Raw genomic sequence first — 15,475 nt, 5'->3', positions numbered from 1 at the left:
TCGACTTATGTGAAAAATATGCTCTCTGAACGTCAGTTTCTGAAGATGTCTTCTGGATCAAAATTCCGACTGCACATAAGATCAGTGAAATTGAGTTTATTTCAGTACAGCACACCTCTGTGTATCATAATCAATCAAAATATGGATGTTTTAATGGTTTGGGTATGATTTAAGATCTTTTGTGTATCGACTTATGTCAAAAATAGGCTCTCTGAACATCAGTTTCTGAAGATGCCTTCTGGATCAAAATTCCCACTGCACATAAGATAAGTGAAATTGGGTTTATTTCAGTACAGCACACCTCTGTGTATCATAATCAATAAAAAAAGGATGTTTTAATGGTTTGGGTATGATTTAAGAACTTTTGTGTATCGACTTATGTGAAAAATAAGCTCTCTGAACATCAGTTTCTGAAGATGTCTTGTGGATCAAAATTCCCACTGCACATAAGATCAGTGAAATTGGGTTTATTTCAGTACAGCATACCTCTGTGTATCATAAACAGTCAAAATATGGATGGTTTAATGGTTTGGGTATGATTTAAGAACTTTTATTTATCAACGTATGTCAAAAAAATGCCCTCTAAACATTAGTTTCTGAGGATGTGTTGTGGATAAAAATTCCCACAGTGTGTAAGATCAGTGAAATTGGGTGTATTTCAGTACAGCACACCTCTGTGTATCATAAACAGTCAAAATATGGATGTTTTAATGGTTTGAGTATGATTTAAAAACTTTTATTTATCAACGTATGTCAAAAATATGCCCTCTAACCATCAGTTTCTGAAGATGGTTCATCAACTTGTGTGCATGCAAAACTGTCTGAAAACTCAACCGAATAGCTGTCTAGATGGTACTTTTTAAGGCGGTCACGTAGGTCAAAACTGACCGGCAAATCATGTTTATTTATCACAAAACATGTGAAATAAGAAACAGGCACAAAATGGGTGTTATGAGGTGGTTGGTTCGATTCATCAACTTGTGCGCATGGAAAACTGTCTGACGATAGCCAGAGTGCAGTCTATATGAACATAACTGGTGTAACCCTAAGATGCAATCAAGGCCTGCCTGTCTATGCAAATCATGAACATGTATGTTTACTAAGACATAGCTTACAGCATTCAGATGAACTTGTGTATCTTTTACAACATGTACACATTGGTCCGAACAGCTCTGGATCGAGCATAGTTGACGGCGCAATTCCAGACCGTACTTCCCGACCTGAAATGTTGTGGGAAGGGCTAAGTTTGGCTGGCACCCAGGTGAAATGAATGTAATAATAAAAACTGAAATGACAAATGAATTAAATTAATGCCTTTATTTTAATTGCATTGCAGTATAATTAAATTGTAGAGACACTCAAGTAAGGTGCATATATTTATACAGTATATATGAAACATAAAAGCACAACTTCCCACTCTGATTTCATGTATTCATTGTTATCCTTCTTTATAATCTGCCGCTGCTGCTGATGGCGTTTATAGTGCTGGTGGTGCTGCTGATGGCGTTTATAGTGCTGGTGGTGCTGCTCCTGCTGCTGCTGCTGCTTCTGTTGTTGGTGCTGCTCCTGCTGCTGCTGCCTCAACAAACAGCTGATCATTGACATGACTCCTTAGGCCACCAAGGCAGCCTGTATTCCTCAGCATATTTGGGCCTTGATAAACCCTGAATTAGTGTTGAGGTAGAAAGGTGTTAAAGTGTAATCAGACAAAGTAGTCTGCATCATTTCTTTAAATTTCATTTCTTTACATCTAAAGACAAACATACCACTTGACATGTGTCTATTTATGTAGAGGTTAACCAGCTCGGTCATCCGCTCCTCTGTCCAAAAGGCTTCAAGATGGTTTGGACCTAAATAAACGGTAACAGAAAAAATGCCATTACCATTCTGTTTGTGTCAATATAATTTCTATCATAACTCAGGGCCATAGTAAAATAACTGTTTTCTGAAAGCATGTCAGTTATAGATGTGATTTAACATACATTACAACATATCCCACCTTCCTGTTACCTTTGGACAACATAAATCTATACATGACTCTATTCTGCATACTGACGAACGAGGTACACATATGATACGATTTGAGGTCCACCTCAAAGGCAGAGCAATTTCACCTAACCAAACCATATATTTTCTGAAAGCTTGTCAGTTATAGATGTGATTTAACATACATTACAACATATCCCACCTTCCTGTTACCTTTGGACAACATAAATCTATACATGACTCTATTCTGCATACTGACGAACGAGGTACACATATGATACGATTTGAGGTCCAACTCAAAAGCAAAGCCATTTCACCTAACCAAACCATATATTTTCTGAAAGCTTGTCAGTTATAGATGTGATTTAACATACATTAGAACATATCCCACCTTCCTGCAACCATTGCACAACATAAATCTATACATGACTCTATTCTGGATACTGACGAACGAGGTACACATATGATACGATTTGAGGTCCAACTCAAAGGCAGAGCAATTTCACCTAACCAAACCATATATTTTCTGAAAGCTTGTCAGTTATAGATGTGATTTAACATACATGAGAACATATCCCACCTTCCTGCAACCTTTGGACAACATAAATCTATACATCATTCTATTCTGCATACTGGCGTACAAGGTACACATATGATACGATTTGAGGTCCACCTCAAAGGCAGAGCAATTTCACCTAACCAAACCATATATTTTCTGAAGGCTTGTCAGTTATAGATGTGATTTAACATACATTACAACATATCCCACCTTCCTGCAACCTTTGCACAACATAAATCTATACATCATTCTATTCTGCATACTGGCGTACAAGGTACACATATGATACGATTTGAGGTCCACCTCAAAGGCAGAGCAATTTCACCTAACCAAACCATATATTTTCTGAAGGCTTGTCAGTTATAGATGTGATTTAACATACATTACAACATATCCCACCTTCCTGCAACCTTTGCACAACATAAATCTATACATCATTCTATTCTGCATACTGGCGAACGAGGTACACATATGATACGATTTGAGGTCCACCTCAAAGGCAGAGCAATTTCACCTAACCAAACCATATATTTTCTGAAGGCTTGTCAGTTATAGATGTGATTTAACATACATTACAACATATCCCACCTTCCTGCAACCTTTGCACAACATAAATCTATACATCATTCTATTCTGCATACTGGCGAACGAGGTACACATATGATACGATTTGAGGTCCACCTCAAAGGCAGAGCAATTTCACCTAACCAAACCATATATTTTCTGAAAGCTTGTCAGTTATAGATGTGATTTAACATACATTATAACATATCCCACCTTCCTGCAACCTTTGCACAACATAAATCTATACATGACTCTATTCTGCATATTGACGAACGAGGTACACATATGATACGATTTGAGGTCCACCTCAAAGGCAAAGCCATTTCACCTAACCAAACCATATATTTTCTGAAAGCTTGTCAGTTATAGATGTGATTTAACATACATTACAACATATCCCACCTTCCTGCAACCTTTGGACAAAATAAATCTATACATGACTCTATTCTGCATACTGACGAACGAGGTACACATATGATACGATTTGAGGTCCACCTCAAAAGCGAAGCCATTTCACCTAACCAAACCATATATTTTCTGAAAGCTTGTCAGTTATAGATGTGATTTAACATACATTACAACATATCCCACCTTCCTGCAACCATTGCACAACATAAATCTATACATGACTCTATTCTGGATACTGACGAACGAGGTACACATATGATACGATTTGAGGTCCAACTCAAAAGCAAAGCCATTTCACCTAACCAAACCATATATTTTCTGAAGGCTTGTCAGTTATAGATGTGATTTAACATACATTACAACATATCCCACCTTCCTGCAACCTTTGCACAACATAAATCTATACATCATTCTATTCTGCATACAGGCGAACGAGGTACACATATGATACGATTTGAGGTCCACCTCAAAGGCAGAGCAATTTCACCTAACCAAACCATATATTTTCTGAAAGCTTGTCAGTTATAGATGTGATTTAACATACATTATAACATATCCCACCTTCCTGCAACCTTTGCACAACATAAATCTATACATGACTCTATTCTGCATATTGACGAACGAGGTACACATATGATACGATTTGAGGTCCACCTCAAAGGCAAAGCCATTTCACCTAACCAAACCATATATTTTCTGAAAGCTTGTCAGTTATAGATGTGATTTAACATACATTACAACATATCCCACCTTCCTGCAACCTTTGGACAAAATAAATCTATACATGACTCTATTCTGCATACTGACGAACGAGGTACACATATGATACGATTTGAGGTCCAACTCAAAAGCAAAGCCATTTCACCTAACCAAACCATATATTTTCTGAAAGCTTGTCAGTTATAGATGTGATTTAACATACATGAGAACATATCCCACCTTCCTGCAACCTTTGCACAACATAAATCTATACATGACTCTATTCTGCATAGTGACGAACGAGGTACACATATGATACGATTTGAGGTCCAACTCAAAAGCAAAGCCATTTCACCTAACCAAACCATATATTTTCTGAAAGCTTGTCAGTTATAGATGTGATTTAACATACATGAGAACATATCCCACCTTCCTGCAACCTTTGCACAACATAAATCTATACATGACTCTATTCTGCATAGTGACGAACGAGGTACACATATGATACGATTTGAGGTCCAACTCAAAGGCAAAGCCATTTCACCTAACCAAACCATATATTTTCTGAAAGCTTGTCAGTTATAGATGTGATTTAACATACATGAGAACATATCCCACCTTCCTGCAACCTTTGCACAACATAAATCTATACATGACTCTATTCTGCATAGTGACAAAAGAGGTACACATATGATACGATTTGAGGTCCAACTCAAAGGCAAAGCCATTTCACCTAACCAAACCATATATTTTCTGAAAGCTTGTCAGTTATAGATGTGATTTAACATACATGAGAACATATCCCACCTTCCTGCAACCTTTGCACAACATAAATCTATACATGACTCTATTCTGCATAGTGACGAACGAGGTACACATATGATACGATTTGAGGTCCAACTCAAAGGCAAAGCCATTTCACCTAACCAAACCATATATTTTCTGAAAGCTTGTCAGTTATAGATGTGATTTAACATACATGAGAACATATCCCACCTTCCTGCAACCTTTGCACAACATAAATCTATACATGACTCTATTCTGCATAGTGATGAACGAGGTACACATATGATACGATTTGAGGTCCAACTCAAAGGCAAAGCCATTTCACCTAACCAAACCATATATTTTCTGAAAGCTTGTCAGTTATAGATGTGATTTAACATACATGAGAACATATCCCACCTTCCTGCAACCTTTGCACAACATAAATCTATACATGACTCTATTCTGCATAGTGACGAACGAGGTACACATATGATACGATTTGAGGTCCAACTCAAAGGCAAAGCCATTTCACCTAACCAAACCATATATTTTCTGAAAGCTTGTCAGTTATAGATGTGATTTAACATACATTAGAACATATCCCACCTTCCTGCAACCTTTGGACAACATAAATCTATACATCATTCTATTCTGCATATTGGCGAACGAGGTACACATATGATACGATTTGAGGTCCAACTCAAAGGCAGAGCAATTTCACCTACCCAAACCATATATTTTCTGAAAGCTTGTCAGTTATAGATGTGATTTAACATACATTAGAACATATCCCACCTTCCTGCAACCTTTGGACAACATAAATCTATACATGGTTCTATTTTGTATATTTGCTGAAAGGCAAAGCAAATTCACAGAAAATGTATGGCTCAGGAAGAACATGCCGTTATTCCTGATGCCGACATCTAGAGGCTATAGGCTTTCAGAAAATATATGGTATAGGTGGTCAATTCAGCTGACCCTTAATAGTATAGGCCAAAATGTATCAACTGTACAGTTGGTTTCTCAATCTACAATATGGGCCTATATTTAGTGTAGCAACAACCATATGTACCATAGCCAAACCACAGTAAAAGTTAGGTAAAAGTGATGCAAAATACCTACCAATTGTCTTCCGTATCCACCTGCTGCAGTAGACCATGATGTGAGGATGCGCTCCATAACACAGCTGTTAATGGAAGCAAGAACTGAGGTGTCGAGGCTAGCATGCTCCTCTTCAGGAAGTAGACAAATGAGTAGCCAAACAAGGACAAACAAGGGGTTTGTTGCTAGTTATCTTGTAGTATCACACTGCTCTCCTTTCTGTGAGTGTTCTGTTGGAGTCATACAGGACAGTATCATCAGGATATCAGGAGCAAGGATCTGTGAAAACATGATGAAATGAAAACAAAAAAAGACATAAAGATTCGTCTAAAACATTGCAGGACCATAATCCTTAAACAACACATCAGGACACCTTCCTTTCCTTTTTCATTTTTATCACTACTGCAATTCATAGACATTGTATAGGTGAGACAAGGGTAAAACTGATGTGGGTATTTATTCAAATACTGGAGTAGCCTATTGTAGTTCTTATGCAGGAAAATAATACAGTACCGGTAGGCTACTTTGGACATTAAAAGCTGCATTGTACTATTTGGTACGCTGAAGAAATGCACTATTTAAAAAAAACATTATTTAAAAACAAAATCAAAACAACAACAACATTATTACATGTTTACCCCACATGGCTTGCTCTCGCTCTATGATGCATTTCCGTTTTTTGTGTGTGGCTGTCACATGACAGCAACCCACTGATCTATAGAATATACAAACATAAAGTGTTCTTTAAGTGATCAGTGCAGTAACCCATCACCCTCTTATGTTCTTCGCCCTTTCCCGAGCGTTCGCCGCCTAATCTGCAGTTTAGATTCGATTGCACATGCCTGTCTGATAACTTTATCATTATCACTCGCTTTATGTATGGCAACATTGAATAAACGACGTGGTATATAATTTTGTTTTGTCAATATAGCTCAATAACATACTACATGCAATTAAAATGGCCATAATGGCCATATTCAATGCAAGATGTAGGCCTATGCGAAAATTACGTTTCCAATATGTTTCTTATTGCAAGCTAGCATTAGCTGTTATTATTAGGGTATAACATTCTAGCTGGCTATCGACAAGATCACACAGAAAAGCATAGATGTGCAGCCGTAGCCTACTAGCCTACTTGTCACAATATATAATATAAGAGCTGAGATGTTCATACACATTATTACCACGCAAATCTTGTCTGCTGTCACATGCAAGATGCAACCAACTCACCTTGCTGTCGTTTTCTTTTCGGACTTCGTTTCAATCCGTAGCTGCTCGGATATTTTCGTTTTGATTCGGCTGTTAACGTGTAGCAGCTGGGATGCGTTGTTCTCCATGGCCAAACAGCGTACAGTAAGACGCTAAAAGCCTTAAATGTAATGTGTAAAATGCATGGTAAAATGGCACGCCAAATAGCGTAAGTGGCGTACAATCTTACGCCAAGCCGTCACGTGACACCTCGCTGTGCTAACAATGTGCTAACAAATCTGACGGAGAAACGCCTTCGCAATCATAAACTAGGATAACTCATGACTCATGCTTTCATTTAAGACGAGAAAACTGTGATATAATTTATCAACGTTTCAAAATTGTGGTCATTCATGACATGGAATACAGTAAATTATCCACTGTCGATACAATTAAATCAATAGTAAATTTCGTGTGAACCCAGCATCCAATATGGCTGAAAGATCATCGGAGAATGGGGGCGTGGTTCACATTGCATTAAATCGTACAGATTTGTACTATCTATCGTGACACGAATTTTCGTACAAGGTTGTACTACCTTGACTTTGAGATCACGTTGTTTGTTGTGTGTCTATCTGACAGAATCATCAGTGTGTGTTTCCCTCCTTGTTGATGTGTCCAGCGACTCTGAATGATCTTCCATCTTCAGGCCCTCAGTCATGATTCTGCTTGTAATTACTATACTGCTGGTCTCAGGTCAGTGTGTGTGTATGTGTGTGTGTGCATATGTCTCTCTGTGTGTGTGTGTGTGTGTGTGTGTGTGTGTGTCACATCACATCACATATCAATATGTAATTGTACAGTATATAATGTGTCTGTTTAGTCTCTCTCTCTCACACACACTCTCACACACACACAAATACACACACACACAAACACACACACACACACACACACACACACACACACACACACACACACACACACACACACACACACACACACACACACACACACACACACACACACACACACACACACACACACACACACACACACACACACATCTTCATCGACCTCAGCCTGTAAGGGCCAATGCCCTTCACCCTCCACACACATTCACATCAACCTGCAGATCTCCAAAGGCAACCTATTTACATCAGGTAATCCTCCATATTTGCAAATGGCAGCTGTTGGTCTGTGTTGCCTGTTTATAGGAACATGCATGACACAACCACCCTGTGTGTGTGTGCACACCCTCCGTGCACACACACACACACACACACACACACACACACACACACACACCTTCATCAACCTCAGCCTGTGAGGGTCACTGCCCTCCTTCTCACACACACAAACACACACACACACACACACACACACACACACACATACACACACACACACACACACACTCTTATCAACCTCGCAGATCTCCAAAGGCAGCCTCATCAGCTTGAGTGTGTGATGATCACCGAGCACTACCTGCTATCGGCCCTCATCAGCTCCAGCCAGGGGACATATTTACATCAGGTGATCCCCATATTTGCAAATATCAGCTGTTGGGTTTGTGTTGTCTGTCTATGTAGGAACATTCATGTGAACTGTGATTTTTAATAAATGATGCATTGGGTTTTTTATGTGTGAATGTATTTATGAATTTTGTTTTGTAGGCACGTCATGATTTCATGGGTTAAGGAATGATTCAGTAAATGATGTTTGAACACAAGTTCTCCCCACAAAGTACAACCTAGCGCTGTGGTTTCCTTCCAACCATTCACCGCTTTGCAAGCTGCATGAACCCCCCCCCCCCCCCCCCCCAGCATCTGGAGTCAGTAGCCCCCCACATCATGAACAGCTGTACTGTAGCTCTCTTAAAGGGAAATACATCGGCAAACATGACAGACTGGTGGACCCCATAGCTGATCAGATCCCACACACAGAGGAAGAACAGATCTACAAACACACCACTGTCCACTCTGAAAGGTTTAATTCACCTGCAAACACCTTCTCTGGAGTTGCAAACACACCGGACATTATCTCCATTTGTCAGAATGCCAAAAGAGTTAAATCATGTTAAGCGTCATGTGCTTCTGATCTATTTATGGAGGACTCATATCAGCCATTGATTTCTGCCATTGGGAATCTAGGATGCAAAGGCCAACTTATTGTGTTAGGTAGCCTAGGTCATGTACATAGGTTGGTGGTGCATGGACTTTGCATTGGGGGGCTACAGTATATGAAACTAAGGCCAAGCAGCTAGTGAAGTAGGCTACTGTTCCATATCAGCAGCTATAGTTACACTGTACATTAAACCCCTGAACCTGAATTCATGATACAGTAGGTTGCTGAACTGCTTTAATCTACTGGATTATTTTGATTCCTAATGTAGCTTGACTTGTGAAGTTCAATAAAATAAATTATATAAAATGTTTGCATAGTAATTCGATTAGAGGTCACCTAGAGGCCACCGTTTCAATAATCAAGGGCCCAGGTCCGTGCAGCACAAACCCAACAGACATCCGGTGCAGCCAAGGCAGTCTTCACAACAGCGTAGGGCTCCAGAACGACAAACCCAACAGACATCCAGTGCAGCCAAGGCAGTCTTCACAACAGCGTAGGGCTCCAGAACGACAAACCCAACAGACATCCAGTGCAGCCAAGGCAGTCTTCACAACAGCGTAGGGCTCCAGAACGACAAACCCAACAGACATCCAGTGCAGCCAAGGCAGTCTTCACAACAGCGTAGGGCTCCAGGACCACAGGACAGCAAGGCTGGACGAGAGCACCAAGAATGACCAGCAGCACCACAGGCAGCAGAGGACACTCACACACTGAGAGACAATAGAATATAGTTACGGCCCTTTCAGCAGCAGTGGTGAGCGTTGAGGGAGGTTTAAGGCAGAGGTGGAAAAGTCCAGCTTCAGAGAGTAAAAATCCAACCATGTATTGGTTCTACCTGTGCACTTAACACAGGTGATCTCACTAATTAGCTGCTCTGCCTAGCTGAAGAGTTGTGCTAGAATCAGAATCAGCTGGTTTAAAAGAATGGTTGGCACAGATGTGTGGAAGGACTTTTACTTTCTGAATCTGGACTTTTCCACCTCTGGTTCAGGGGTAGCCACAGTCTTCAGTCAAATATAGTTACGGCCCGTCCAGCAGCAGTGGTGAGCGTTGAGGGAGGTTCAGGGGCAGCCACAGTCTGCAGGACAGCACGGGACACTGGGACCACAGGACAGCAAGATAGCAGTGGTGAGCGTTGAGGGAGGTTCAGGGGCAGCCACAGTCTGCAGGACAGCACGGGACACTGGGACCACAGCACAGCAAGAGAGCACCTCAAATGACCGGCACCACAGATAGCAGAGGACACTCACAATGATGCAGTGCAATAGTCACGGCCATTTAGGCAGCAATAGTGAGCGTTGAGGAGGGTTCAAGGGTAGCCACAGTCTTCAGGACAGTGCCAGTGCAAGAGAGTGGCACCACAGGATGGCATGGCTGGAGTAGCCAGTCTTCAGGACAGTGCCAGTGCAAGAGAGTGGGAGCACAGGATGGCATGGCTAGTCTGGTTTTCACCATACTAAGCTCAATCGTTTAAGGCTGCGCTTTGTTTCTACTGCACTTTGCACCGATTAAGTTTATTTTTCGGCGCGTTACCGGCCAATAGCGTGCCAGGACTAGAGTATGGCCATTTCTGATTGGAGCCAAAGGTTCTGGCAGTAAACAGCAAAAAAAGATCTGCTGGTTTCCAGCCTGAGCTGCCGGGCGAAATTCAAATTCCCCGGAAGTTCAGGCAGGGTTCACCCAGCCTATGGCATGGCTGGAGTAGCCACAGTCTTCAGTACAGTGCCAGTGTGTGTGTGTGTGTGTGTGTGTGTGTGTGGGGGGGGGGGGTTTAGTCCATGCAGGGCTTCTGGATGCAGAGGGGAACACAAGAGTGAACACTTAGGCTTAGTAAGTGTGTGTGTGTGTGTGTGTGTGTGTGTGTGTGTGTGTGTGTGTGTGTGTGTGTGTGTGTGTGTGTGTGTGTGTGTGTGTGTGTGTGTATGTAGGTGTGTGTGTGTGTGTGTGTGTATGTAGGTGTGTGTGTACAGTACGTGTGGTGTGTATGTGTGTGTGTGTGTGTGTGTGTGTGTGTGTGTGTGTGTGTGTGTGTGTTTGTGTGTGTGTGTGTGTGTGTGTGCAAAAGTCCACTCGCAGAAGCTCAAGAGCAGCTCCAGCAGGTGCACTGAGAGAGGAAGAGTCAGGACACACACACACACACACACACACACACACACACACACCTGAGCAGCTCCAGCAGGTGCACTAAGAGAGGAAGAGTCAGGACACACACACACACACACACACACACACACACACACACACACACACACACACACACTCGAGCTGCTCCAGCAGGTGCAAAAGGCGGTCATGATTGCAAGCAAACTGTATGATCAAGCAAGATCAAGGTATATTTACTGAGGGTGTTCATGTCTTTATGTTATCTACGACTAATATTATGTTACATACCAGACACATCCCAGTCCGAAAACATTTACTAATACTGAACCCTTAATGTAATCCTCCAGGTTATGTCTAATGTGGACCCAGTAAAGTTCCTGTTTTAGAAGCAGGGAGTCATATTGAAGACATATTGTGCCGGGCTTCTGTAAAATGGACTGCAGCTGAACGTTTTATATCCTGGTTACGAACAGCAGATCTATGCCCCGTTATTCTAGTCTTAAGTGCTCTCGTGGTTTTACCCACATACGTAGGCTAGAGTCTAGCCGCTAGACCGCAGGGACATTTCAGCAGATATATTACATGTTTGTTTCGTACAACCCCAAAAGATTTTGCGAGGTTCATCAACTAACAGATCACGTGCTCCGCAGCCTACCTTTGCCCGTTTGGACTGGCTTCCTGTTTTATGACGAGTCTTTTTTCCCCTGTATCAGCCATTCTTCATAGCGTCCAGATCAATCTCATCATGACAAACTACAATAAAAAACAAACAATCAGAATCTAAGTCTACTACATGACATTTCTCAGTGCTGCAGCTGATTTTACACAATCTTTTTGACACAAGAATAACAAACTACTCAACAAAAGGCTTTAGAATACTGTTTTGCAAAGGACCAAACAAGTATATACAGTAAGACTGTTGAAGAGCTTCATTTGACTTTTGAAGAGTGTTTTGCCACACACAAATCAATCTACCAATGGGAGTTTACAGTGTGGACTCCCTTTTAGTCTGATGTACAGTAATAACAGCTTATCTCTGATCTCCTATCTCAGCTCGCTTTCTTTCATGTAATCCATCAAGAACACCTCTTTTAGTCCTATAAATAATGGTGTTTTTCGTCCTATAAATAATGGTAATACTTTGTTTACAACAGCCTTGTTGCTCTCATGCCTGCCTGGGATGCTTGTGTGTTTATAACCTGTCTCCGGTGTGGTGAAAAAAGCCTTGTTCTCTGCCGTACTTTGTACCCTGCTGTATGGTGGGCTGGCCTGTGCATGACTTTTCTTTTCTTTTCTTTGTGGATTAATACTTCATTTTTACTACACTACTTCGGCTTTGTTGATGAATGAGCTGTTTTAATTTCCTACATCAAATGTGAAAAATGCACAGGCTATGTAGGCCACACATAACAACATTGTCAAGATTCTGCTATGTTTACAAAGCTCTCTCTAACTCCACTTCTGAAACACAAGTTCAGTCCCATGAAAGCATTAGTTGTTTTTCAACACATTCAATTGTGTAAAAAATGTATCATTACCTGCTGCTTACCAGCTGCTGAAAATGTCTGACCCAGCTCCATGTATTGGTCTCAAATGTGGCCCAACTGAATGTGTAATTGATCAGCCCCGGCCTACAGGAATGTCTCAACTGCTCTCTGTCCCAAAATGGAGCCGGAGAAGTGTGATTGACTGGTGAAGTAACAACATGTCGCCAGTGGACTTTGTCTCCCTGTTCTTCCCTCTTGTTTTTGGGCGTGTCAGACTACACAAGTTCACTCACACTGATTACTGGCCCCACAGTGTAGGCCTAAATGACCCAGGGAAGAAGCTGTACTGATTGATAAGGCGCCCCCTGGGCCTAAGATCAAGAATAGCTTGCACATACTGTACACACGAGTCCAGATGGCAAGATCAGACCAGTTCATATGGTCCACTGTCAGACTGTCATCATATTTGAATATTAAGAATTAAATTAAACAATTAATCAAAACTGTGGGGTGAGCAAAACAGCAAGAGAACTCGATCTGCCCCCGGTGGGGAAGCCTGTGGGAGTGTCCACTTTTATCATGTTGCGTTCACGTTCCGTCCCTTGTTTTGTATTCTTTACCAAAACAAAGTGTTTTTTTGATTGTTGGTTTTAAATGGAAAAGATGAACGAAGGACTCATACCCAGATTCACCGTTTGCCATTGGTTTCATGTATGAAATTTTGCACGCCTCCACCCCTCTCTGTCCCCCACTGCAGCTGAAACACTCATCCATGCCCTCATCACCTCCAGCCTGGACTACAGCACTCATCCATGCCCTCATCACCTCCAGCCTGGACTACAGCACTCATCCATGCCCTCATCACCCCCAGACTGGACTACAGCACTCATCCATGCCCTCATCACCTCCAGCCTGGACTACAGCAACAGCACTCATCCATGCCCTCATCACCCCCAGCCTGGACTACAGCACTCATCCATGCCCTCATCACCTCCAGCCTGGACTACAGCAACAGCACTCATCCATGCCCTCATCACCCCCAGCCTGGACTACAGCACTCATCCATGCCCTCATCACCCCCAGACTGGACTACAGCACTCATCCATGCCCTCATCACCCCCAGCCTGGACTACAGCACTCATCCATGCCCTCATCACCCCCAGCCTGGACTACAGCACTCATCCATGCCCTCATCACCCCCAGACTGGACTACAGCACTCATCCATGCCCTCATCACCCCCAGACTGGACTACAGCACTCACCCATGCCCTCATTACCCCCAGACTGGACTACAGCAACAGCACTCATCCATGCCCTCATCACCCCCAGACTGGACTACAGCACTCATCCATGCCCTCATCACCCCCAGACTGGACTACAGCACTCATCCATGCCCTCATCACCCCCAAACTGGACTACAGCACTCATCCATGCCCTCATCACCCCCAGCCTGGACTACAGCACTCATCCAGGCCCTCATACCCCTGGACTGGACTACAGCACTCATCCATGCCCTCATACCCCTGGACTGGACTACATCACTCATCCAGGCCCTCATACCCCTGGACTGGACTACAGCACTCATCCAGGCCCTCATCACCCCCAGACTGGACTACAGCACTCATCCATGCCCTCATCACCCCCAGACTGGACTACATCAACAGCATTCTTTACGGAATACCAAACAAAATCACCAACAAACAATATGTGGGTCTCACTGGAAAAGCACAACTGGGGCGGATGACATTTCCTTTCTCATCACACTCTCTCTCTCTCTCTCTCTCTCTCTCTCTCTCTCTCTCTCTCTCTCTCTCTCTCTCTCTACAGTACATCTCATCTCACACCCACATGCAAACACACACACAGGCACACGTACAATCACACACACTTTCTCTCTCTCTCGCTCATAGACACACACACACACACACACACACGCACACACACACACACACACACACACACACACACACACACACACACACACACACACACACACTTATCAACCTCGCAGATCTCCAAAGGCAGCCTCATCAGCCTGAGTGTGTGATGATCACTGAGCACTACCTGCTATCGGCCCTCATCAGCTCCAGCCAGGAGACATAATTACATCAGGTGATCCCCATATGTGCAAATATCAGCTGTTGGCCTGTGTTGTCTGTTTATAGGAACATTCTTGCAGGCTATGATTTTTATTATACAACAATTGGGTTCTAAGAAGCTGTTTCTTTGTTTCTGATTGGCCGAGAGACGTTCCATGAGTTGAAATATCCCACGATAATCCACTCGGACTTTTCACAGCTAATAATAAATCACTCCGCGATACAATGTCAAGTTGTGAAGTGTAAAACGAACTGTCACGTTGCATCCAATCTGAAATACAGACGCTCAGAACGTAGAATATGACGGAGGTGGATATTAGCTAGTTGGATGGCATGTAGGCTAAGTAAAATAGTGATGTTTCAAAGCTAAAAGCATGTCCTAACAG

At 42.4% G+C, this 15,475-nt stretch overlaps 1 long non-coding RNA gene across 1 annotated transcript; it reads right to left on the bottom strand.

Moving 5' to 3' along the window:
* Positions 1–1,361: 1,361 nt before the first annotated feature.
* Positions 1,362–6,906, bottom strand: LOC134060411 (uncharacterized). Its single transcript, XR_009935184.1, has 4 exons — positions 6,724–6,906; positions 6,107–6,364; positions 1,767–1,850; positions 1,362–1,664 (listed from the first exon to the last, which is right to left on the bottom strand). It is a non-coding gene; the product is annotated as an uncharacterized LOC134060411 (long non-coding RNA).
* Positions 6,907–15,475: the final 8,569 nt, after the last annotated feature.

Source organism: Sardina pilchardus, chromosome 16, assembly GCF_963854185.1.
Source record: "Sardina pilchardus chromosome 16, fSarPil1.1, whole genome shotgun sequence".
NCBI classification, from domain to species: Eukaryota; Metazoa; Chordata; class Actinopteri; order Clupeiformes; family Clupeidae; genus Sardina; species Sardina pilchardus.
This window is presented reverse-complemented; position numbering and strand designations above follow the sequence as displayed.